This window comes from Protopterus annectens, chromosome 1.part2 (assembly GCF_019279795.1).
Source record: "Protopterus annectens isolate FY-2018-M chromosome 1.part2, PAN1.0, whole genome shotgun sequence".
NCBI lineage: Eukaryota > Metazoa > Chordata > Ceratodontiformes > Protopteridae > Protopterus > Protopterus annectens.
Window position 1 is genome coordinate 864474815 of NC_056727.1, and position 27500 is coordinate 864502314.

Genomic DNA, 27500 nt, shown 5'->3' on the forward strand with positions numbered 1-27500 from the left:
ACAAATCCACTGAGCAGAGACAAGCTTACAGCAGCTAGTTTATGCATTAAACAGCACTACTATCAAGTCTTAGCACAATCTAACCTAGTCTAGTCCCAAACCCTAGAGACCAGCCAGACCTCTGTATAATCCAGTCCACAACCTACAGCAGCCCACCCACATACAGGTCAGGGCATCATGGATATGCAATTTCCAAACCAGCTTGGTAGATATGGGGATCCTGAGACAATGTAGAAAATGTCACATGTTCACAAGCAACCATTTAATCCTTAAAGAAGCAAACACAGTATGAGGGAGATGGACACACAATTTCACTGCAGGAAAACATCTCATATACAAACAAGGTTGTCAAGAACACACACGCTGCATCCATCACACATAGTGTCCACCACAAACATAGACCAACTTATGCTGAAGCACATAAAAGCAATCTTCTCAAATCTTAAAAGACCTCCTAAGTTTATAAATGGCAATGCCTATGCTCACAAACTTTAAAGCACTTACCAGGAGCAACACCAAACACCACACATATGCCTATACCTAGTGGAATCCCAAGAGCAAAGCCCATAAGGCAAACAAGCACCTCACAGAACTCCATTATACAACACACAGATGCCCCACTTACCAGACTAAACAAGGAGAAAATGACAGTTAGTTGTTTATCTAGAGCCAGGATCTGCCAAGTTATGCATGCACTCAGGTCACTGCACCACAGGTACCAGTACGGTTCTATCATAATCCATGTGGGCATTAATGATCTGAGACCTACTACCCTGGACTATATGAAGTGACCCTGTCTGCTGAGTTCTGCATTAGCTGAAATTAATCAAACTCAGAGTTGGAAAGTGCTACGTATACATCACACTTGCTCTGCATAGTCTGTATTGCCTTTCAGTTAGTTACAGAATTACTTTTAATGTTTGGATGCTAACTTTTCCATTTATGACTTGGGATCATCTTACCTGAAGGAGCTGATGGCATGCTACTGCCCTTCTTATGTGCTATACTCAGCTTCCCAGGAGATGCTGGTGGTTCTGCAGATACACCCAGAAACATCTAACACCCCATGCCTTTGCCTTTCAGGTTCCTCACTTGTGCAACGTATTGCCTCAGTGGCTCTGTAAATGTCCTGTCTTAACTAAATGAATTTAGAACTTACCTGTTTGAAATGGCTTTTGGTGGTGTGAGCTGATGCTTAAGTTGTTGTATTTAGAAACTTATAGTTCTAATACTGTACTGGGCTTTACTGTCCTTAATTAGAATTTTTCATCTTATCAAGCAATTGCTTCTTCATGTCTGCGTGTTTTTATGTGGTGCATTTTAATTTTTCTCATTTTATGTTAAATTTTTGGTTAGTGTAGCTGGTGGCTTGTTAAAAATGCCTTAGTGGAAGCTGAAGTTAGGTGCCAAAGTAGCTCCTTTGGGAGCACTTACATAATGTGGCACTTATGATAAAAAGACTCCAGATGCGTAAAGCACAATATACTAAGAAATATTGTACACAGGTGTAGCTTGACAATGACTGTGCACCTAAGATCAACTGCTGTGAAAAGTTGTTAGCACCATTAGAGCTTAACAAATGTCATTTGAGTTTTGGGAATTGAATCCCCGAGTCTGACAGATTTTAGGCAAAAAAAAAAAAATGAATTAATCTGGTAATGAACATCCTATGATCTAAATGATGTTTGGTAAAACACCTAGACAAAAACAACTCAGAAAACCTACAGTTGGTTAAACTTATGGGGACATATTTATGTACCAATGAAGGTGCTAAATGTATTGCTGTGACAACAGTAAAGTTAGTGTGAAGGAATTTCCTGGCACCAGAAAAAAATTGCTTCAATTTCCTGTATTTGGGAGCCATTTCAGTTTTATGCCCTCCAAAAGCTGAAAAATCTGACAAGGAATCCTCCCATGACATCACAGAAAACTGGTGAATCTTCCACAGAGGGATGTCAGGTCTCTAATGTGAAAAGTAAGTTAATGGCTTACCATTCTGAAGAAATCATCAATTCTATGTAGAAAAAAATGCATCCACACATGCATAAATAAATGCATCCCTCTTCATAATATAAAATAGAGAGGAATTAAAAATAAATAACTGAAGCATGCCTGGAAATGGTATCAGAAGAAAGAAGCTGCAGTATATATATATATCTATCTATCTAGATATATATATATATATATATCTATATATATATATATATATATATATATATATATATATATATATATGTGTGTGTGTGTATATATATATATATATATACACACATATATATATATAAATGTGTGTGTGTGTGTGTGTGTGTGTTTATATATATATATATATATATATATATATATATATATATATATATATATATAAAAGGTGCAAAAATACTGTAGAAAGACAAGTCACCCAAAAAACTATGAATAACCAATCAAGCAAAAAGCACAGAGCCAACAGAGCTTGGTTCCCAAAAACGATAAAATAAGAATAAGAAATCGTAGCATAAAAGTACGTTCAGGAACCAGATGGAAGATGTATAACTCTTCAAACTAGTTCTAATTCAGGACAAAACTATGCAGTCGTACTCCATACAAAAAGACACTAAATTTATTGCAGAAAACAGCGCTTTCACCTGTAGGCTTCTTCAGACTTTTAATGTTAACACATATAACATTCAGGTTTAAATGTACAAACTTGTCATCCTATTGGTTAGTCTCAATTCCATTATCTCACTTTATAGGATAAATTACTCATTCAATAATTAGGGAGTACTATCAACATACTTCAACCTTCATATAAAATTCATTAATAAATATGGTTTGAGTATACAAACAAGTTCAATTCCTATTAAAAAACACCAGTTCACTTTGAGAGATCATAATAAAAAAATATAACAGTTCAGGATAAGATATATTTCCAACATGGTCTAGTGCGCATGAGCATGTAGTTGCAAACAGTGTAAAAACATAAGTATTGTTAAATGTATTAAGAAACACAAAAGATGGTATAGGCAACTTATTTACCCAAAGCACGCAAACTTATACATATTAGGAATATTAAAATTACAGAACATCAATGTGTACTTTTAAAAATAAATAATAAAGGTTAATAGTTTATAAAACATTATGTGAGCCATAGATGACAAGCAAAACCTTATTCCTGTTATCACGTGATATCTCTGGTCCGATGGACTAATTAATGTGTGCATGTTGTCAATAATATAGACAACAAAAACGTAGAATAAAATGCTAAAGTTTGAAAAATACTAGAGTTTGAAAAATATGCGCAACCAAAAATACACGCATATACCCACAAACACATATGCACATACACTCATATAAATCTAGGCGCATTTATAAACATAACGAGTGTTAGCGCTTAAATAACACATTACCTGGAGGTATGAGGTTCTACACAGTGGACACTCCATCAAAACAAATGCATATGTGTGTCTCAACCAAACATGGAATGGGATAATAAAATTTAGAAAGTGGGCACAATGAAAAAAACATACATATAGACTCACACACTTGTGCACATAAACTCATATAAATCTAAGCGCATTTATAAACATTATAAGTATTAGCACTTAGATAACACATTACCTAGAGCTGTGAGTTTCTAGACAATGAGACATTCCATCATAACAAAAGCATATACAAGGAATATGTACCTCATATGCGTCATATCATAAGGTAAAACTACCAACTTCTAACTATGAAGTAGGCAACTGGTATAACAATATAAACTGGGGAATAAAAATCAACTATAGACAAGCTATAGTAAAAGTGTATCATACCCTATGTTAATTGAATGTAATATTACCCATCTATTAATATCAACTAACTGAGGCATAGTCGATATAAGATGTGTCCATATTAGTTCATTTTAAATATGCCCAATGAACACATCTCCACCATATCAAACTACCAAAACTAACTATAAATACGGGAAGGCCTTATTTAATTCCTAGGTCTATGGATCCTCTTCTTCTTCAGAATCGGTTTCACCTGTATTTTGTCATTGAGGCCTGGGGGTACATCAGCTCTGCATCTAATAATCCATTTGAGTTCAGTCTCTAAGGTGTAATTAATTAAGTCACCACCCCTCCTGCTAGAAAAAACAGTTTGAAGCACACAAAATTTAAAAGTATGTGCCGGGCCTACTACTTGACAATGTTTAGATAGAGCATTATTTGGTGAGCCTACCCTCATACGGTATATGTGTTCCCTAATACGCTCTTTCAGTGCTCTATTGGTCTTGCCAATGTAGAATGATTCGCAAGCCGTGCACCTAGCTAAATATACCACATTAGTACTAGAACAGCACGTCCCTGTTGATAATATGAATTCATGCTTGGTCACTGGATGAATAAAGCTCAAGCTTGTATCAATAAACTTACATTGATTGCAACCACCACATGGTATCGTATTATAATTCTCAGCCATAACTCTATCCAAGGAATACACCTTATTAGGTTTACATAGGATTCTCTTAAGATTCGATTTATTTTTAAACACTACTTTAGGTGATGGACCTACTATTCTGCCAATCTTATCATCCAATAGTAATATTTCCCAATGCTTCAGCATAAATTCTTTGATATACTCAGCATCCTTAGTGAAATACATAGGTATTATAATTTCTTGTCTATTCAGGCTACATGGTGGATCATTCATCGGAGGGGGTGCAGAAAAGTAAGGTTTAGCTCTATCAATTCTTAACTCATTCACCTTAGTTATCATCCCTTCAAAATTATTAAGACCATACCCTCTTTGTTGAAAACTATGTCTCAAGTATTCCAACTCTGCAAAGTAACCTTCATCCGATGGATTTAGCCTAGAGGCCCTCATAATCTGACCTTTCATTACATTTTCAAATACATACTTCGGATGTATACTTTTCCTATGCAAGAAGGTGTTTCTATGACATGATTTACGATGTATTGAGGTGTTCAATAGGCCATTACTCAACTTACAAATGTGTACATCTAAGAAAGACAACTGATCCATTGAGTATTGTAAAGTAAACCTCAGATAACTAGTAGAAACATTCATACAATCAACAAAATTCAAGAGACTATCCAGGTCATCCAACCAAATCATAAAGAGGTCATCTACAAACCTCCTATATAGACCTACAGACTCTTTAAATCCTTCTAAATGGAAAAGATGGTCATCTTCCCATCTGGCCATAACGAGATTGGCGTAGCTATTGGCACACGAAGTGCCCATAGCCACGCCATCTCTTTGTAGGAATAATTCATCCCCAAACATAAAAACATTACTACTGAGGACCGTTTCAAGAAGTAATGCCAACATATCTATTTTCTCTGGACTATAATTAGAGCTAGAGCGTAAACACTGTTGTATACATTGTACACCTAGATCATTGGGTATTATGGTGAAAAGACTGACTACATCTAAAGTCACTAGATAAAAATGTTGTGTTACATCCAATTGTTTAGTGTAGTCATATAAGTCCAGTAAGAATTGCTTACTGTCCTTCAAAATGAAGGGATTAGCTTCCACTATGGGATGAAAATGATGTTCCAGGTAAATAGACAAGGGCTCAGTGACCCAGCCTTGTCCAGCCACAATTGGGCACATAGGTGGTTTAGATAAGGACTTATGAATCTTTGGAAGCCCTTGTATGATGGGTATAGTGGGGTTGACAACCTTAAAGTATGTGTACAGTTCTTCTCCTATTAATTTATTAAGTATTAAATCATCTAACATATCATATAACTGAAACACTTTCTCAGCCACTATGCTCATATCAGCTTTACAATAGAAGGACACATCACTTAACATCTCATGCATCGCATTATTATAATCAGCCAGGTCCATAAGAACAATAGGTCCGCCCTTATCTGCTGGTCTAATCGCCAGGGTATTATCAAACTTAAGATCATTAAGGGCTTGTCTTTGTTTAAAATTCAGGTTATTCCTATATTTATTTTTATCTCTAGAAGTTCCCTCAAAATATTTGTAAATATCATTCTCTACTAATTTAGAGAAAGTCTCAATTAAAGGATGCAGTTGTGGAATGTACATACTATTGGGTCGAAACCTTGCTTGTCTACTAATAGCTTCACTTTCACCAAACTCTAGTTTAAGTTGTAAATTTCTAACAGATAACTTAGTATCAATAATAGAGTCAACTAAGTTACCTCTACTAGTTGGAATAAAACTCAGCCCTTTTTCTAATACTTGTAATTCATACATAGTAAGTGTTTTCTGTGAAAGATTAACTATCAACGAGTCGTTGCTCTCTCCCACATCTTTTTCAATGTAGGCCCCTGTTGTCCCCCCCCTGAGCCTTTCCTTTTGTGCCTGCCCCTGCTGGCAGAGCGTTGTCTCCCTACATACTGGAACTGAGCTATAGGGAAAGGAGTATCAGTTTTAGTATTAGTGCTATTTCCTTGCATTACTGAAGGTGTCACTGTCTTTCTTCTAACAACTTCCATAGTATCCTGACCAAATGCAGTCGTACTTTCACCTAGGCTAGTACTATGTTCCACATTCAATGAAGAAACATTTACACTAGAAGTAGTAGGATTAGTTTCATGTAACACAACATTGCTTTGAGACTCCCCAGGTACCACATTATTATTTTGTTGAACAGTACCATTGTTATAGTTAGCCTGACAAGTTACATTGCTAACATTAACTACAGAATTGCGTGGAAAATACATTGCTACCCCTGTTTCATCTTGTTGTCTAGGCCAAGTGAAAACATTACAGTTATTAAAGTCCCTTAAATCACGTAATATTTTACTTTTCTTTTGTTCTAATAAATGTTTTTCGAAAAGCAATACATTATCCAGTACTCTTTCAAGTTTACTGTCAATAGCGTCAATAGAATATTTCCGTTTGATATTGTTAAACATTTCATTAACTTGACGTCTCAGCGATTCCTCCTCTGGCATGAAGTAGTCAATTAGAAGTCTCATGTAACTAAAACTGAGCTCTAAATTAAGTTTTTGCCACTTAGAGTAATTCTGGAAATTTGTTACCTGTCGTAGGCATTTTTAAAATTTTTAGCCCACGCGGAACTATCTTCTTGGCTATACAGGCCTCAAAGTGTTGACGCTGTAATTGGAGCTTTTTGAGTTGCAAAAACTCCGATTCCAGTTTGTTTAGTTCCTCCGTTAGGTTCATTAGATTTTCATCGTTCTCGAAGCTCACGCCGTGTTCCAGCGTTGGTTCATACTCCAATAGCAAATTCTCTTTGCCAGTCACGCAAACTTGAAACCTTTCGGTCCTCCGATTGGCTACATCCAGGATGCTAGGCACGTATGGTAATTCAATGTTCTGATGTGTACTCTCAGCCATCCCCTTAGGCTCATGCAATAAAAAATAGTAATACATATAACCAATCAGGCAAAAAGCACAGAGCCAACAGAGCTTGGTTCCCAAAAACGATAAAATAAGAATAAGAAATCGTAGCATAAAAGTACGTTCAGGAACCAGATGGCAGATGTATAACTCTTCAAACTAGTTGTAATTCAGGACAAAACAATGCAGTCGTACTCCATACAAAAATACACAAAATTTATTGCAGAAAACAGTTAGCGCTTTCACCCGTAGGCTTCTTCAGACTTTTATTAACACATATAAAATTCAGATTTAAATGTACAGGCTTATCATCCTATTGGTTAGCCTCAATTCCATTATCTCACTTTATAGGATAAATTACTCATTCAATAATTAGGGAGTACTATCAACATACTTCAACCTTCATATAAAATTCATTAATAAATATGGTTTGAGTATACAAACAAGTTCAATTCCTATTAAAAAACACCAATTCACTTTGAGAGATCATAATAAAAAAATATAACAATTCAGGATAAGATATATTTCCAACATGGTCTAGTGCGCATGAGCATGTAGTTGCAAACAGTGTAAAAACATAAGTATTGTTAAATGTATTAAGAAACACAAAAGATGGTATAGGCAACTTATGCGTGCTTTGAGTAAATAAGTTTTGTATGGGGGTATGCTTATTTAAGTATGTTAATTGAATGATTAGACAGAGTGTTTTATTGGAGCAGCTTTGTTATAAAATGGGAATGGCTGGTGGCTTATGTTATTCCTTAAAGGCTGTTTGCCGAGGTACCAGAAGCACCATTAAATTGGATTGTGTTTCCAGCTGCTACCTCTTGAGTGTATTTTATACTGTTTCTCCTGTTGCTGTTTGTTGAATTTTGTATACTAACAGGGATAGATAGAAAACTGCAATAAAACCATAGCTGGTCTCCACATGGTCAGAGGTACTTTTACCTTAAAAGTTAATAAAAATGAAGTGAGTTTCTAAAGAGAACTCATGCACGCATGGACTGGAGATATAGATTCGACAAAGTAACCAGGCCAAGAATGAACCCTACACTTTTGAGCATTGAGACGGAAACTTTTACAATTAGCAGGGTTACTGGAAAATTGCACAAGCAATTTTTTTTCCCACAATGTCTTTAGTATACAGTCCATTTTTTTTAATTCATAACCTATTTTGACTAAGCTGAGATGCGCTATATCTCAAAGAAGCACCAAACTGGGATTTTGCACAGATCAGGGAATGGTTTTATTAACTCACATTCTGTCAGGGAATAATTACAGTTTAATATTTATTATTCTATAGAAAAACACATTGATATAAAACCTGTCATTCTACTAACTTTCTAAATGACTTAAATTAATATTTGTCCCTCATTATTTCTACCTTTGATCTTGTGTCATGACAAATGGTGTTGAAAGGTATGTAGAGATCTTATAAAAGAATGTTTTAGCAGTATTTTAAATGTGAATGCTAAGGTTTATAGTATAGAATTCAGCTGCATTATTTTATATAATTTTCAGAGAACTGCTCTGGGGCAGGGTATTCAAAGTGCAGTGATATGCAACCTGTACATTATTCTAATATGTTTCAAACAACTGGTAAAGAGTGAGACAGCATGATTTTTAATAATTTTTTAAGATGAAGTGTATTAATTATATTAAGAAGCCATGATTGTGAATACTTCTCCTCATTTTGATGATGGACGGCGCAATGGTGCAGCGGTAGCATTGTCATCTCACAGCAAGAGATTCTCTGGTTCGATTCTCGGCTGGAGTGCCTTCTGTGTGGAGTCTGTATTTCCTCCCTGCAATTGTGTGGGTTTTCTCACACATTACAAAGACATACGTCTGGAATGTTTCTCCCCAGGCCTCCACTGAAAATTGGCTTCATTTCAAGTTGGACTTTCCTGGTAAACAAATGTTAAATAAATAAAGTGTGTACTATTATTTTCTGCCATTATTTTCCCATTATTAACAACATATAGGAAATCTTTTTTCCAGTCTCTGTATTTTTTGTAACTTTCATAGCAATTGTATTTTTATATGGCGTATGTCTGAAAATTGTTATATAAATGTGTCATTTTAATATTTCATTCTGTTGCTGAAACATAAATAAATAAATAAATAAATAAATAAATGATTACTTGACTGTGCCAGCATGTGCTTGTATATACAGTAGCACGTCAAATCTGTGGATATGTTTTATTGTCAATATTCATGATAAAGATGGAACTTGGGCTGGGTTTGCTACTGTGCATCTAATCTGGTGCTTTTCTGAGATATAATCCTGACATTATTTACATATTCAAATAAATATAACAAAGGATAACAAGCTTTAGGAAATGTTCCATTATGAGGTAAGTTTTCAAATAATTTATTTAATTCCTAGCTTTAACATTCAGGCTATGTGTTAGAGATTGATTATTTAAATCCTTGATTAAAACTAACAGTCAGATAACTTTTTAATAAATAAATGAATAAATTATAATAAATGAATGAATTAATTAAAAATATAATTAAATATGTATAGATTTGCATATGGGTCTACTTCATAAGAGCGACAGACCATTTGATCGACATTCATTTCGTCGACAGACCATATGATCGACAACCAGTATTCAAGGCAAAAACCTGGGAATTGTCTCCCTCCCCAATGTTGTGTGACCCTGGAGTTGCTATATATAGTTTGGGCGGGTGTGGGGGGGGCGAAGCCCCCCACCTATTTTCATTTAAAATGTGTAGTTTTTGTTGTATTTTCATGTTTTAAATGGAAATAGGTGGAGGGCTACACCCACTTCCCCCCTAACTATATATATCAACTCCAGTGTCACACAACATTGGTGAGGGGGGGAAAATCCCTGTTAAGTGCCTTGAATACTGGTTGTTGAGCAAATGGTCTGTCGACCAAATGAATGTCGAGCAAATGGTCTGTCGATCTTACGAAGTAGACCCATATATATATATATATATATATATATATATATATATATATATATATATGACATGATGCAAAAATATCCCCATTGACATCAACAAGGCAGTTTTGTTCTCTGTGGCTGGGATTTCCTAGTATTACTTGTTCATCTGAAATGTTGATTTAAACAGATAAGAAGCTTAAATGACTTTGTTGTTTAAATGTTCCACTGCAGTTTCTTGACACTTTTTTTATTTATATTCTTCAGCAGAAGTGGTGTTGTTCCATAACAACAAAAATTCTGAATGCCACCTAAATAAGTTAAAGTCTTTAATATAAAATGTTGAAAGCTACATATACATATTTTTAGATGGATTTAGCAATATCACAAATCTATTTGTATCATAATACCATTCCCTGCCCAGCTGCCATTGACATTTTTAGAGCTGTAAGTATCCTATCAAATAACAAGAAACAAATGAAGTGCACATTGTCTTGTAGTGCTCTTCCTTACTTCAGAAATATGTAGTACTGAAAGAACATGTGTGCACATCACAGCAAGGGTTGATAAGTGTATCGGTCTTTTTCCTGTATACTGAAAAGTGACATCACACTATGATATACACAAGACTTCAAAATAATGGCAGATTTTGAATTGGACAACAACATCCATAACATAGACAACACAACAAAACACCACAAGACTACAATTCTAGTTTTATATCACATAGTCTTATAAAAACTTAAGGAGGAGACATAAACAACTTTAAGATATTAAACATACCACTTTACAGAGATATTCATGTTTTACATTCAGTGTGACATGTTCACAAAGTTGGCAAAAGAAAATTTTCTATTATTGTGCATGCAGCAAAATGGTCTGTGCTCGTTTATTTTTATTTTTATTTTATTACAGTTTGTCGGCTAGGTAGGTGGACTGGTCAAATGACCCTTTTTAACCATGACCCAGGTACATTTACATAAGTTTAAAGGAGCATATAGAAAATATAGCTAAGCTATAATTGAAAAAGCAAATAAAAAAAAATGTTAGCAACATATGAAGTAATATATACATTAAAATGGCTGAAAAGGGCAGTTAGCCTAGTACTAACCTATGAACCTATAACAGGAGGGTGTATTTGACAGTTTCATTTCATCTAGTTTGTTCTACAAAATCTCCAGCTGTAATAAGTCCCTAATTTATTTTACAACATGTACTATCAGTAGCTGTACTAAATGAGTTCCTGAATCCATGTTGCTGATTACAGATAAGTCTATAGTTGTTAATATGATTAAAAAGTTGTTTGTACAGATTTATTATGAATATTTTTTGATAGGGGACACAAATTGGATACGATATGCTAGTTTTTGAGATGAAAGGGTGACTGTACTTTTGCAAGAGGTGGTATTGCACTGTGTTTGAATGAAAGTGGGTCATTACTGGTGGTAAGGAAAACATAGTAAAAGTGTTTGGCAATATGTTTGGTAGAGCGTTTCAAAAAGGTGAGGTGAAGTTTGGAAAATTTATCTGCTAAGCATGTTGGTTTTGATTGAAGTGACTTAGTTTCCTTAACTGCAACTGCAGAGAAGGGGAAATTAGTTGTTTAGTGTGCCAGGTGATAGAGATGATTAAGATCATGAGAACTGCTAGGCTAAATGCTATTGGGACAAAGGAAAAAAGCTTATATTTATAGCGAAGGCAAGATAGTTCTTGTAATCATTTGGGAATTTAGTGGAGTTATTTTGTGGCTGGGTTGATGGATCAGGTGAGGAGTTTGTAATTTGTCCTGTAAATGTTTTTTCTTTCAAGAAAATTTCAGATTTTTATAGAAAGTTGCTTGCCTCTGTCTTAGATATTGTGCTTTTGCTGATTTTGTGGTTACTCTAGCTGATGTTCTCATATCTAAATATTCTACATGTAGATTGTTGTTTGTGGGATCCCTGTTTAAAATTTTTCTAGATGAAGTGAATTTCCCTTCCTTATTATTTGTTTGATGTTATTGTCAAGCCACAGGTAACCTTTAGCTTTGAGCCTTTTTCTGGTGGTAGATAAAATGGCATCTTGGATATGGGTAAGGATATTAGTGAAAAGTGATAGAGCAGATGCCAGGTCTTGTTGAGTGTAAGTGACACCAGTCTATATTTAGCAGATGATTATATCTAATAATGGATTTTATTCTGAGGAAATGGTCGTCCAGTCATTATTTCTGGTGTGCCTTTTATTGTTTTGAAAGACCAGGATGAATTGACATGGCAGTGACCACGTATGGAGTTTGGCTGTATATCAGTATCAACATGTTTATGCTTTATGTTAGTTATGATCAGATCTACTATAGAGTGGTTACAAGAGATTAAGTTTAGTCTGGTTTGTTGTTCTACTATTTCTTGTTCATCTTAGTGCCTTCAGGACCTACTGTACAATAACAATCCAATTAGAGTTTTGTCATCAAGTCAGGCAGATGTTTTAGTTTCAATCAAGAAGCATAGCTCTCCTACCATTCTTATTTCATATTCAGTTATCAAATAATAGGTTGTAGTTATCTGTAATATACGTGGAGGGGCAAATTTATCTTTAGTCCAGTTTTCTGAGGGAGAATGAGGCTTTTCCACATTGATCCAGCATTTAAATAAGGTCAATTTATTGCAAATAAAATAAGTGAACCAAAACATGGCCAGAGTTGCTGCATAAAATATTTATCATGGTGAGCACTTTCATGGTTTTAACTACCCACTTCATCAGACCGAAAGAAACAACTGCAACAACTTTAATTAAATACAATCATTTAAAATGAGCTCATTTTGGTCTGAAGAAGTGGGTTGTTGAACCCGTGAAAGTGTTTACCATATTATTAAATATTTTATACAGTAACTCTGGTCATGTTTCAGTTCACTTATTTTATTTGCGTTTTATTTATTTTTTGTCCGTCTATAAGTAACCCATTAATCTCAGTTGAAGGTCCATTTACTGTTTAAGCTGTAAGGAATGAGTTGACATATTTTCATGTATTTATGGCTTGTGTTTGTTTGAGCTATACGGTAGATTGGTATATTCTGAAAAGTGGCATGGTTAGTGCTTTTTAGCTTGTTTTGGGTTTATCTGTATATCCCAGGAGAGCCTTAGTTTGATAGCTAGGTCATATAGCTTGGAAAGAATGTTTTGAGACTGTTACTTATAGGAAGGTGTCTTTGTCTTAATAATTGGGTTTGTATGAGCTATTTGCATTATCTCCATAATAATGACTATGTCAAGGGTTACACACACACACACACACACACACACACACACACACACACACACACACACACACACACACACACACACACACACACACGCACACACACACGCACACACACACACACACACACACACACACACACACACACTCATAATGAACAAGCATTTCCAGAAATGCCATGCTACAAAATACTGCAAAGCAGTTTGAGAAAATGGATAAATGTATTCATGTTCTTTGAATGAAAACATTGATGTAGGTCCTTGTAATAGTCTGCAGACCAGACCTAGTCAAATATACTGCATAAAGGGACAGTGCCACAGTGCTCACATAAACCTGAACTAGGGTGCACCTACTGGCATTTGTCTAGACAGGTGTCTTTCAACACCTGAAAAAATGTCATTGGTGAGGAAATAGATTCTGGGCCAAATCCATATGACTGGCAATGGAGCCTAGTGGCAATGGTTATTAAGCTCCTTCACATCTGATAAGCTGTACTTAGCAAATTATTTATTTATTTATTTATTCATTCATTCATTCATTCATTCATTCATTCATTATCTGGTTAAAGTTGATGTAAACATATTAAGTCATAACATGTTTAGCAAATGTATATATACTAACATTAAACTTTGAAACTTAATTTATATTACTGAGATAAAATAAGAAAAATGTTTCATCAAAACAGAAAGAAGCTAATAACTAGCCAATCTAATTAAACTGTATATAGAAATTACAACTCACATTTTTTCAAGTTATTCAAATCAGCAAAGAATTCTTAAGTCTTTACAGGTGACTCAAGTTAGATTTGCAGTTGGGTGACTGTAGGAGTTGTCAGGGGAGAAAAGGAATATGTAACCACTGATAGTTCACCCATCATCATGTGAGGGAAGCAACTTAGACATGACACTTGGATGACACCCAATGGGAGATTAAGTGTTTCATTCATGGAGTGCAGGTCTAGGAAGCTCATGCTGCCACATTGTACTCACACCTGTGAGGTGAGGTATCCCCAAAGGGCTGCAGTTCTGCAGCTCAGTTAATCATTAAAAATCATCAGAGAAATTCATAAAACGTACTACAAAGTGTACACTTGTATTTGTATAATACTGTTAATCTCTCTGCCATGTACTAATGTAGTTAAATAAACTAATTCAGAAATTGAGAGGGAGGTATTTTTTTTCTATTTCTTTGTAATTACCTTTACAGTTAATGGTAAAACATAGCTGAAAGTGGATATTGAAAATTAGTTGCACACAATGGAATTAGAACATTATCTAATATAAAAAAAAAATCTACCGATATAAATTAATCTAACCATACTGCTGTTGCAAACTCATGGATATCTTCCCAGAAATCATACCTTAAGGTATAATCTTGAAAGATATTCTTCCAACAGAGCTTTATACCATCTTATGTACCAGCATTTATGTTATGTTTTTAACAAGTTTTTTTTTTTTTTTTTTACAATTCTTCCAGAGCATGTAAGTCTTGGGGTTTACATATCTATGCAAATAATCCCAAAAGTCCAACAAAGCAGTCTGAGATATTAAACATATTAATTTTGACATTTCCAACAAAGTCAAAAATTATAATGTATTTAACATTTTCATATGATTCGAAAATAGGTTCCTTATAAGCTTTGCATGATTCCTAAAAAAAACAGACACAGACATAGATGTTCTTGTTTTTGGATAAAATTAGTGATAAGCATTTAAAGAATTTAATGCACTGTTTCATATAATCGATGGAAATACAGTATAATGCTGTAACAATAAATTTTATTATACTCCAAACAGGTAGCCACCCATCAAAATTTCAGGAAAAGATGCAACTTTCATTGTATCTCAACAGTTATACCACAAAAGTAAACTTTTCTCTCACCATGATGATTTTTTCTGATTAGACACTTCAATAAATACTGCTAATGGGCAGAAAGGAGGCAAAGAGAAAAGCCAGCATTTAGGAGTAGGGTGTTTATAAGTAAGTGTTTTGAAATATTTAAAATATTACTTATGTATTTAGAGTTTGTGAGAGCATGGATATCATATTGAAGAGATTTAATGATAAGTAACAACATTTTGTTGCTATTCTCATGCTTTGCTATATTTTGTGTAAATTCAAGTGCAAGTCTTTCTGCATTAGAGAAAATAAATATTTAATTCATTTTATTACAAATGATAGATTAGTGGTTTGAAGTATAGGTATAATATCTTTGGTAATCTAATTATTCTTTTATTAGTACTTTATCTTCAAAGGTAAAATATAATCAATTTCATTGATAAGTAGTTTTAATATTTTCAGTGATATAATCATAATTAGTGTGAATTATACTATTGAGACAGTGTGCTGTTATAATTTCCAGATATGTAAGTTGATTCCTTGATTTCAGTTTTAGTTAAATTGTTCAGTAATAAACTAGCTTAGCCATAATTACATTTGATATTAAAACATCTCCCCAAATATTTCACTGCTGAATTTAAAGCACTTAAGTGTTTCCTGTTCATACAAACTAGTTTTACCTATAAGCATAAATAATTTGATTATAGGTCTGTATATGGACATGAATAGGTTATAGTCCATATTTAACAATATTATAGGTCTATAGAAAGAGGAAAATATAAGGTATTTGTCTATATGGGTGTTGTTAAAGCATTATTCTAGGAAGAATGAACTGAAATATTTAACTGAACATTAGTAGACATTGCATTTATAATTTGTATAATATTTGATGGACACAATTAGATATTTCTTGAAATATTCCTTCTTTCCCAGTGGTTTTATTTTTTTATATAAACCACAGTATGAGGCAAACAAACAGTGCCACAATCAATGAGAGAGCTGAAAAATTCTTTATTGTTAAAAACTTAAAACTTTCACCAGGACAATGCCTATCTTCATCAGAATTAACACATTACTTCAGAAATGCATTTAAATATCCCTCCTTACTAGTGACATCATTCTATCCACCAATAAACATTAAATAAAGTAACACACCCCCATTAAAATACAAGCTCTTAAATCATCATTAAAAACTAACCACATAAAATGCAATGACTATATAAAACATAATGTCTTGTTTCAAATTTGGCTTGATCTTAATTGTAATACCAGAAATAATGACATCATTTTGTTTAACCACAGTTTATTCTAAGCATTCAGTTTAAACTGAAAAATAACCTCCTTATATTCTAACTGTGTCTCAAGGTCACCTCCCATACCTCTGTCCACTATTTTACCAATGACAAAGAAAAGAAATCTCTTAAAATTGGGACAATCAGTAGAACATATGTATTTCAAGTAATGAAATATCTAAACACATATAATCTTCTCTCCCCCACCCAACACAGCTTTCGTCCACATCACAGTACAACTACTGCACTTCTCTCTTTCACAAATCAAATCAATCAACATAGGAACAATAACAACTTTGTATCTGCTACTTTCCTTGACCTATCCGAGGCATTTGACATGGTATCACACCCAAAACTTATAGACTCCCTCTCATCCCTATCCTTTGCTTCCCTTACCATATCTTGGTTTAACAGTTACCTCTGTGATAGACAGCAGTCTGTCCAATGGCAAGAGGTGCTATCTCCACTAATTCCCAATTCCATAGGAGTACCACAAGGCTCAATACTGGGTCCTCTTCTCTTCTCTATATTCACAAATAACCTGCACACTGCTACACAACATGCCACCCTTGTATAGTACGCTGATGACTTGACACTCATATGTGCAGCCCCATCACTCTCTACCCTACAGCAGCTGGCCCAAGAATCTTTCTCCACTGTTGAAAACTGGATCACTGGTATCCAACTTATCCTCAACCCCAACAAGACTAAATTACTTTTATTCATGCCAAACAAAACAAAATCCACTACACTAACCTTCTCTGTCTCATCCAAAAATGGCACTGTAATCAATCCTTCCACCCATACTAAACTCCTAGGTGTTGAAATAGATAAAAATCTCTACTTTGATGTTCATATAGCCCAAACGATCCAAAAGGTTCACAAAACAATGGGTGCTCTCTATCAGCACAAGAACTTCCTCACTGATAAAACAAGAATTACCTTAGCCCAAATGCACCTTCTGTCTACACTCACATACGCAGCTCCAATACTAACTTATATTAGAAAAAAACGATCTAGACAAAATTGAGTCATGCTACAATAAAATTGCAAAATTTGCCAATAACTCCACATTCAGAACCCTTCACCACCAAGTACTAATACACCTTAAATGGCTTGAAATACCCCAATTACTCACCTACAAACAGCTAACTATGGCATTTAACATCCTCAACAGCCCTGAAAAAAGCACCTGCCCTGCAACAGCTGCTCACCCACAACTCTACTACTTGCCCTCTCCACTCTACCAACAAATCTCTTCTCTGTACCACAAGGGCTTATAACACTGCAGGAAAATCTCTCTACTCCCATATCATAGCTCGGGCCTGGAACAACCTCCCCACTCCTGTTACCTCTACCACAAATGTTACTCAATTGAAAACACTACTTAAATTACACCTACTGGAAACTTGGATCTGCCCATGTATAACTTAACTCGCTTTCTCTGTAACTGCACTTCTCTAACTATACCAAACCTATTCCCAACATAGGCTTAGACAGTCTTACACCTTACCTACTTTGCAGTTGCTTAGTCCATTAACCATTTTTACCTAACTATGACATGGCCATCATGTAAATTCTTGGATGAGATCTTTCAAAGCAATTAATTATTAATCATCTTAACTGTACTCTGTTCTGAAAAGTGACTCTGTCATGAAAATGTTACTGCCAGCATGTACTTGGAATTTTGTTCTTGTACTTTTTGTTTATTGCAATATGTTTTTGGAGCTTTTCTCCCCAGGCATCCACTGAAAATGGACCCAGTCCAGATGGATTTTTCCTGGTTAATAAAAGTAAAATAAAAATAAATAACATAAATACATTTTTAATGTCCCATGTGTGTTCTCCTATACAATCTTTTAACCTCCTGATGTTTTTTTTCCTATATAATATGTGGAACATGACATACATGTAAACCAACTGCTTAGTATTACAGTCCACCCTACAAAAACAAGAAATCACCCTATTGCAGTGGGTTACTATTACATAGGGACCATCATTAATACATCTGAAAAACTTACATGATCCACATTTTGCCATTTAGGAAATACTTGTCCCTCTTTGGTTTGTGGATTCCAGTAACTCCTTAATATTTTGTTCCCTGGCATATACTGTTTGTGGTAATCCTCTGAGAGCAGTTTTGATCTCAGAAGTAAAAACAGTCTTCTATGTATTATTTAAAATCATAACCAGGCTTTGTGTGTTGTGATTGTAAGGAATAACCACAGCTTGCGTTCTATCACCAACTGTGTTCATGTCAATGTTTTGGGCTACTAGTATTTAAGCCTACACTTGCACTATTTAGAATTGGTCAAAATCTACTTATACTATTTTGCAGAACTTTTTTTAATCCTATTTAGCAAATTTAATGGGTAACTTCTTTTAGTGAACATATTAAATAATATATCTATTTCTTTGGTACAATTCATGTCATCACTAATAATCCTTGATAATCTAACCAGTTGTCCTTTAATAATCATTCTATTTTGACATACAGGACGACAACTATTTTAATGAAGAAAAGAATTTGAGTATGTTTTCTTCCTGTATATTTTAGAACCAAAACAAGAATTTCCCTGATCCTTATAAACGCATATATCCAAATATTTATAAACTGCTTGTTCTTTTTATAAGTAAATTTCAGGAATGCTGTAGAAGTATTCAAATAATCGGTAAACTCTTCAATAAGTTCTATACTACCTTTCCATAAAATTGTGATGTCATTAAGGAATCTATAGTATGTTATAAGGTTGGAAGAATACTTAGACCAAAAAACCTTCAATAACTACTGCTAATGGGCAGAAAGGAAGCAAGGAGAAAGACCAGCATTTAAGAGTGGGGTGTTTATAAATAAGTGTTTTGAAACATTTCAAAATATTATTTATATATTTAGAGTTTGTGAGAGTATGGATATCATATTGAAGATAGTTAATGATAAACAACATTTTGTTGCTTGCTATTCTCATATTTTGCTATTTTTTTTACTGTTGTGTCAATTACAATGGAAATCTTTCCATATTAGAGTAAATAAATGTTTAATTTATCTTGTTACTATAGACAGATTAGTGGTTTGAATTATACATATATCTTTGTTAATATAATAATTCTTTTATTAGTACTTTATCTTCAAATGTAAAATATAATCAATTTCATTGATAAATAGTTTTAATATTTTCAGTGATATGATTGTAATTATTCTGAATGATACTACTGAGATTGTTTGCTGTTATAATTCCCAGTTAAGTTGATTTGTTGATTTCAGTTTTAGTTAAGTTCAACAATATAGTAGCTTAGCCATAATTAAATATGACATTAAAACATTCCCCAAATATTTCAGTGTAGAATTTAAATGATCAACAGAGCACTTAAGTGTTTCTTGTTCATACAAACTAGTTTTACCTATAAGCATAAATCATTTGATTATAGCTGTGTATTTGGACATGAATAGGTTACAGTCCATATTTAACAATATTACAGGTCTGTATGAAGAGGTAAATGTAAGGTATTAGTCTATATGGGTGTTGTTAAAACATAATTCTAGGATGAATGAACTGAAATGTTTAAATGAACATTAGTAGACATTGCATTTATAGTTTGTATAACATTTGACTGAAACAATTCAATATTTCTTGAAATATTCCTTCTTTCCTAATAGCTTTATTTCTAATTTTTATTTTATTTTTTATTCAAGTTAGTTCTGTTCTATTTCTAGGTTTCAGTAGAGCTTTGTCTGTAGAGTTACATATTGGAATTCTTTTTTATAAAAGTTTCCAAACAGTTCTCATCTAATGGCGAGTTATCATCCTTCATTTGTCACTTCACAATAATTTTTGAAAACATTAAGACTATATTCTTTATAAACTACTAGTTTCCTGTTTTATGAATTCTGAATAGGTTCAATCCCATTTAACCTGGGTATTAAAATTTGGATCTGTTAACCAAACTGCATAGACTATAGTGAGTGAAAGAATAAGAAGAAAGGTTGATTTTATCCCTAAGAATATTGATACTTTATTGTGTGAGATTTGTTTTTTTATTTAAATATATTCACGTTATCCATATACATTATTTTGCCTTTTTGTATATTTACTTTACCCAGATTAAAGTTTATTTTTGTGTTTTTAATTAATTCATTAACAGTTTTTTTATTTATCTACACTGTGGCACTATTTTACCATATATATATTGACCTTTACACGTCTGCTAAAGGTATCCCTGCAGTCTGCATATATTGTAATTGTGGGACAGTGCGGATCGGGAGAATTACCCTTATCCACACTGTAGTGCACTCTCGGAGTTGGAATATTTAAATGGTAGGGGGTGTGGGGGCGCATGAGTGCCAGCAATGTGCAGTATGGATCTGGTCCATACTGCCTACTGCTGATGGGATTTTTTACTGTAGAAGTTGAATTCAACTTCAGTTGCCTCAGTTCCGATATTTGAGGCTATGAAGTGTTGTAAACATCGAACATGTGAACCGCATTTTTCATAGGTTTGCGTTCACATGTTCAATGTTTTGATAGCAAACCTTATACATATGTGTGTGTGTGTGTGTGTGTGTGTGTGTGTGTGTGTGTGTGTGTGTGTGTGTGTGTGTGTGTGTGTGATTTTAATGTTTTAATGCATCACATTAAATATTTACATTGATGTCTTTATTATCATTAAAACTTTATCATGCTTTCTAATTCTTTATTAAACCATTATTTAAACACTTTAATTTTAATAATGTATGAATTAATCCTAGCGATGGTTCTTTTTTTATAATTGGCATTTAATTTAAAAGTAGCAGAGTTATAATCTATAAGAGGAGAAAGAAATCTTTGAAAGATGCAGTTTTAAAAGATAATTTATTAGATAAAAAAGTCCTATTTGTGCTTGGGGCCTAAATTAAAAGAATAATGGGATGAAATTCAAAGAATATTTAGCTCTGAAATTATATAAATCTTTTAATTTTGTTTAATAGGGTTTTAGCTGAAATATATACTCTAGGTTTCTGCTAGCTCTATTGTCTGATTATCAAAAATAAAACTGAGATATCCTCCTAAAATTAAACTGCCATATTGACATCTATTTGATTTGTATCAAATTATTCTCAAAGTCTCAGAATCTAGCACGTACTAGTAATGTAAGAAACCATAAAAAACCTGCAATAGAATTTTGTTACAACTGTGGGAAATATTCCATTATTGTCATTGCACATGTGAAGTTATCTATACATTACTGTACTTTTATTCTAGAATATAATTAGTTCTCACCTCTTGAATTTGAATAATGAAATAACAATGATTTGGTATTCACTACTGACAATTATTTCAATTTCCACTTCTACAAGGTGTATTTCTTATGAAAATTCAATATCAGGTTTGCCTAATTTTAAGAAATGAAACAATCCTATATTTTCTGGTCCATATTTAATCTAGCGATAGTTTACTGAAATTATATTAAGTACTGTCATTGTGTTGTTTCCTATATAATTTGGTATATAAATTAAATGATAATGTATAGAATACATGTCAGTAAATCTTAAACAATTGTATTGTATAATTCAAAGATATGCATTTAGATTTTATAAAGGAATACTACATGTTAGAAAAATGTTTTATAATGCTAAGTTTAACTTCTACAGTAAACCTATCTTGGAATCCACTGATTTCTGTCTAATTAGGGAGCTGCTATTAAACTACATCATATTTGAAGCAACAGTTCTAGTCAAAACATAGACATCAATACTAATGCACAAAAATAAAAAGAGTTCTGATTACATACATTTTAATTCTAAAATAAAACTTTTAAATAAATAAACAAAATAGATTCTATTCAGTGCTGAAAAAACTGAAAGTGATTACTATAATAACATATTAAATGAAATATGGAGGAGGAAAAGAGAGGACAAAAGAGAGACAAGACAGGAGAGAAGAATAAAGAATCAAAAACATTTCTTAATTTCATCAATATTATATACTCTTAACATATTCTTATATTAAGTCTAATATTATATAATTCATATTTCTCTACTCTGAGATAATGACAAAAATCAAAATTATGAACTTACACCAAATTACAGAGTATGGCTCGAGTGACCTGAGACTGATTAGTAACTAAGATGATTTAAAGAGATGGCAAGATGGTGGGTGTGGCTATCCTAGAGGGGTGACCTATGTTGATATGGGCAGATCACTTAACTAAGCTGAGGCTAAGGCTTGGAATGATTGCCAGGTTGGCTGGCCAAGCAGAAAAGGTTGCTGTATAGAACAGGGTGAATATCTTTTCAGGCTTGTTGGCTGTTGGTGAAGCACCCACCAAGAGGAGAAAATGCTGAGAGAAGAAAGGAGCCACTTTTGAGATTTTAAGTATTTTTCCTCTGTTTATTTGCTAAGTTTTTCTGCATAGCCACCTATTTTGAGCATTTTCTGGCTTGTTAAATTTGATTTCTGCATTAGTAACTGTATTTAGAGCACAACCTAGAGCTGTTTACTGAATTTCCTGTTTGCGCTTATTTTTAAAATCATTTTTTTCTCAAAACTTGCATTTTATCTGTCTTTGGCCTAGCACTCTTGTGTGGGGTCATTTACTGCACTGTTATAACTTGTTGATACTTGTGAACCTCTGCTATCTCTGAAAAAAAGAAAAAAAAAACAAAAAAAATCTTGCTTTTTTCCCACTTTTCTGAGATTTAAAAAAGTTCAGTTACAGGCTTGCTGTTCTTGAACTGTTTGTAAGTTTCTGTGAGGCCATTTTTTTCTTGGGCTAAAGGAAAGTCTCTCTGTTGATCAGTGGCAATGAAAAAAATTGAGCAGCCTGCCTGCCCCTGTGGGAGTTGTTACTGACTTGAAACTGTAGTTTTATTGGCCATTTTGGGTCAATTCCAAAACTCCTTCAGATTCCTCTCTTAAAACCTGGTTGCCTCATGGTTTTGGCATCTTTTCAGGCTTGTTGGCTGTTGGTGAAGCACCCGCCAAGAGGAGAAAACACTGAGAGAAGAAAGGAGCCACTTTTGAGATTTTAAGTATTTTTCCTCTGTTTATTTGCTAAGTTTTTCTGCATAGCTGCCTATTTTGAACATTTTCTGGCTTGTTAAATTTGATTTCTGCATTAGTAACTGTATTTAGAGCACAACCTAGAGCTGTTTACTGAATTTCCTGTTTGCACTTATTTTTAAAATCGTTTTTTTCTCAAAACTTGCATTTTATCTGTCTTTGGCCTAGCACTCTTGTGTGGGGTCATTTACTGCACTGTTATAACTTGTTGATACTTGTGAACCTCTGCTATCTCTGAAAAAACAAAAAAACAAAAACAATCTTGCTTTTTTCCCACTTTTCTGAGATTTAAAAAAGTTCAGTTACAGGCTTGCTGTTCTTGAACTGTTTGTAAGTTTCTGTAAGGCCATTTTTTGCTTGGGCTAAAGGAAAGTCTCTCTGTTGATCAGTGGCTGTGAAAAACATTGAGCAGCCTGCCTGCCCCTGTGGGAGTGGTTACTGACTTGAAACTGTAGTTTTATTGGCCATTTTGGGTCAATTCCAAAACTCCTTCATCTTCCTCTCTTAAAACCCTCTTTTGCGCGGTTTTGCACATTTTTGTGCATAGCGCAACAACGGACAGCGCCGCCTAATTGGGTTTAAACTATTCCTGGCTCCACAGAGTCTGCTCTTCACTTTTTCCCTTAGAACTGCTCTATCTCTCAATTTAAACACCATATTCTCATTCTAAGGCCCTTCACTGGTCCAATTAAGTAATCTTACAAGTTAGCACTATTAAACCATAAGCACTACTTACTCTTATACTCTCTATGATTACCTTGTCCTCTATTGGTCCATCTTAAATTCAGTTTCCCTATTACTCTAGCATGTCCAAAGGTCAGTCAATGGTTTCCTCTCCAGTCCAGCTGGTGAATCTGGGAATTTCGAGGCAATGTTAGAACTGTCTCATGTACACGGACAACCCTCTCCTCCTCCAAACAGGTTCAAATATATGTGAGAGATGCAACTATTTAGCCAAACTGGAGGCTGAGCTCTCTCATCTCAAAACTGGTGTAACCAGTCAGGAGGAGAAGGTAACCTCACACAACACAATTCCAGTATCACATAGTCCCACCACATCAGCGAACCAAACACATAAATACACAAAAACATACTCGGAGGCTCTAAATAAAAATCTACCTAAGCAACAGAGACCTCCAAAGCAGACATCTAAGCAAACGCTACCTCAAAACAAAACACACACAACACATAACCCACAAAGTCAGTGTGCCAAGCAGCCACAACCCTTAAGGCTTAATAACACACCTGATACTTTTGTTATAGGTGACTCTATTGTCAGACACACTGACGTCCCGCTCACCAGGCTGAATAAAGAGAAGGTCACGGTGAGCTGCCTGTCGGGTGCTAGGATCCGACACATAACGCAAGCACTCAGGTCACTCCAAAGCAAATACAAATATGACTCAGTCATTGTACATGCTGGTGTGAATGACCTGAGACGTACCTCCCTGGACTACATGAAAAGAGACATAGAGGAGCTCTCTGATCATGTAGCCCAGGCTGGTATGACCCTGACATTGAGCAGCATCTTACCCTCACCTAGAATGATGCCACAGTACAAAGACAAAATTATTGATTTTAACAATTGGCTAAAATTTTGGTGTCATTCAAAGGGGATCCAGTGTCTGTCAGCCTGGGATGACATGCTCAACAAGCCACGTTGCTTCACTAGGGACGGCTTGCATCTGTCACCACTGGGCTTTCGGATATTGGCAAAGGCTCTTGCCACCCCCATAGTGCCTTTTTTAGGCAAGGCTCAAAAGTCAAACCCACCCCATAGACAGCACAAGGAACAAGAAACTAAGGGTAATGCTGCTAAACGCCAGAAGTCTTAACCTCAAGATGCATGCACTCGAAGCTCTCCTCAGTATGGAGAACATCGATATCTGTGCAGTGACAGAAACCTGGTTCAAGGCTCCAGAGAGCACCCCAGCACTACCAGGCTATACCTCATATCATGCTTTTCGGCCCCAAAACCCGGACCAAACCACAAAAGGAGGGGAAGTTTCCATATTTATCAAGGATATCCACACCTCCAGGTTAGTGGCATTGCACGAAGTATCGGAGACCATCCATGCGCAACTAACAGTGGGCAAGACTGCTTTTCAGTTTATAGCATCCTACAGACCACCCTCTCAAAGTCAGGAATACCACTTGGCTTTCCTGAAAACATTGGAGAACATGAAGATCTCTCCGAACACCATTATATTGGGAAACTTCAACTACCCAAACATTGACTGGGAGCACTACTCAAGCCCCAGCACCTTAGCCCAAAGATTCCTGGAAATTATAAACTCAAATGCTATGGAACAACTAGTCACCACTCCCACAAGAGGGGACAACATACTAGACCTGATCATTACCAACATGGGGACTCTATGCTCCACACCAGAAGTATATCCCTCATTGGTAAGATCAGACCATAAATTAATTTCACTGGATGTCCACATCCCGACCCTACCCCCAGCCCAGAAAACCACAGTGAAAATCTTCTCAAAAGCGAACTTCTCACTTCTCAAAACTGAAGTGGAATCCTTCAAGGCCCCAGGGCCAGTGGAAACTATGGCCCAAACTGCAGAATCCTATATAAATGCATTCTACGGACATCTCCAGGAATGCATGGATCATGCTATCCCAAACAAAACCAAGACCCAATCATCCAAAGGCAGGCGTCCAGTCTGGTGGACCCCTGCCATAAATAAACTGTACAACAGAAGAAGGAAGCTACTACATGATAGAGCAAAATCCCTAATAGGGAAGGCATCTCTGATCAGTACTTGCAAAAAATTACGATCCCTCATAAAATCCTCCAAGGCCAGCTTCGAGAGAAAAATTGCACAGGACACCAAAAATAATCATAAGGATTTTTTCAGTTATGTTAGAAACCTGGGATGCAACTCCCAGACTTGTTCTGAGTTGATTCTAAATGACAAAAAATACACTGAACCCACAGACATCGCCAATATCCTGGCAGACAGGTTCAGTGCAAACTTCTCCACCCCCTCACCCCCAAAAGAGCAAGTATCTATCCCGGCAGAGGGCTGCCTCCCAAACATCTCAGATGCTCAGGTGAAGGCTGCCCTCTCCAAAGCAAAAAACACTGCTTCCATGAGACCAGATGGTGTCCCAGGTTGCGTCCTACATGAACTACAAGAGGAACTAATCCCTCAAATAAAACAGCTATACAATCTCAGCCTCACTACAGGATATGTGCCCACAGAATGGCATACAGCAACAGTGGTCCCACTCCACAAAGGTGGAGCCTCTATGGACCCTGGAAACTATCGCCCCATAAGCCTGACTAGCTTCGTCTGCAAGGCTATGGAGAGGATCATCATGGAGCTCATAAACGAAGACATTGGGGACCTACAGACACTAGATCCTACCCAGTTTGGCTTTGTCAAGGGCAGATCCTGCCTTTTGAACCTGGTTGACTTCTTTGAAACAGTCACCAAAGCCATAGATGAAGGGAAGGTAGTCCACACAGCCTATCTGGACCTTGCAAAGGCATTTGACACAATACCCCACTCAGGCATCATAGATAAGCTATCCAGCTTAAATACAAACCCCTATGTCACAAGATGGGTCGCAAACTGGCTCAAAGACAGAACCCACAGAGTGAGAGTTGTTGGAGCCATGTCAGACTCGAAACCGGTCACAAATGGCATCCCACAGGGTTCTGTCCTGGGACCACTCTTGTTCGGTATATACTTTTCCGAGGTACAGGCAAACGTGGGAGGACTATGGCTCACCAAGTTCGCAGATGACTGCAAACTGGGCACCATAATCAACTCTCCAGCTGACACAAACATCCTTCAAAAAGGTCTCACAGAGACAGATAACTGGTGCCAGT

The 27500-nt window shown here is 35.2% G+C and overlaps 1 protein-coding gene across 1 annotated transcript in view; it reads right to left on the bottom strand.

The window, feature by feature from the left end:
• The window catches only part of DLGAP3 (DLG associated protein 3), a 2055905-nt gene that overhangs the window by 900117 nt on the left and 1128288 nt on the right, over nt 1–27500 (bottom strand). The gene's annotated exons all lie outside the window — the stretch shown is intronic.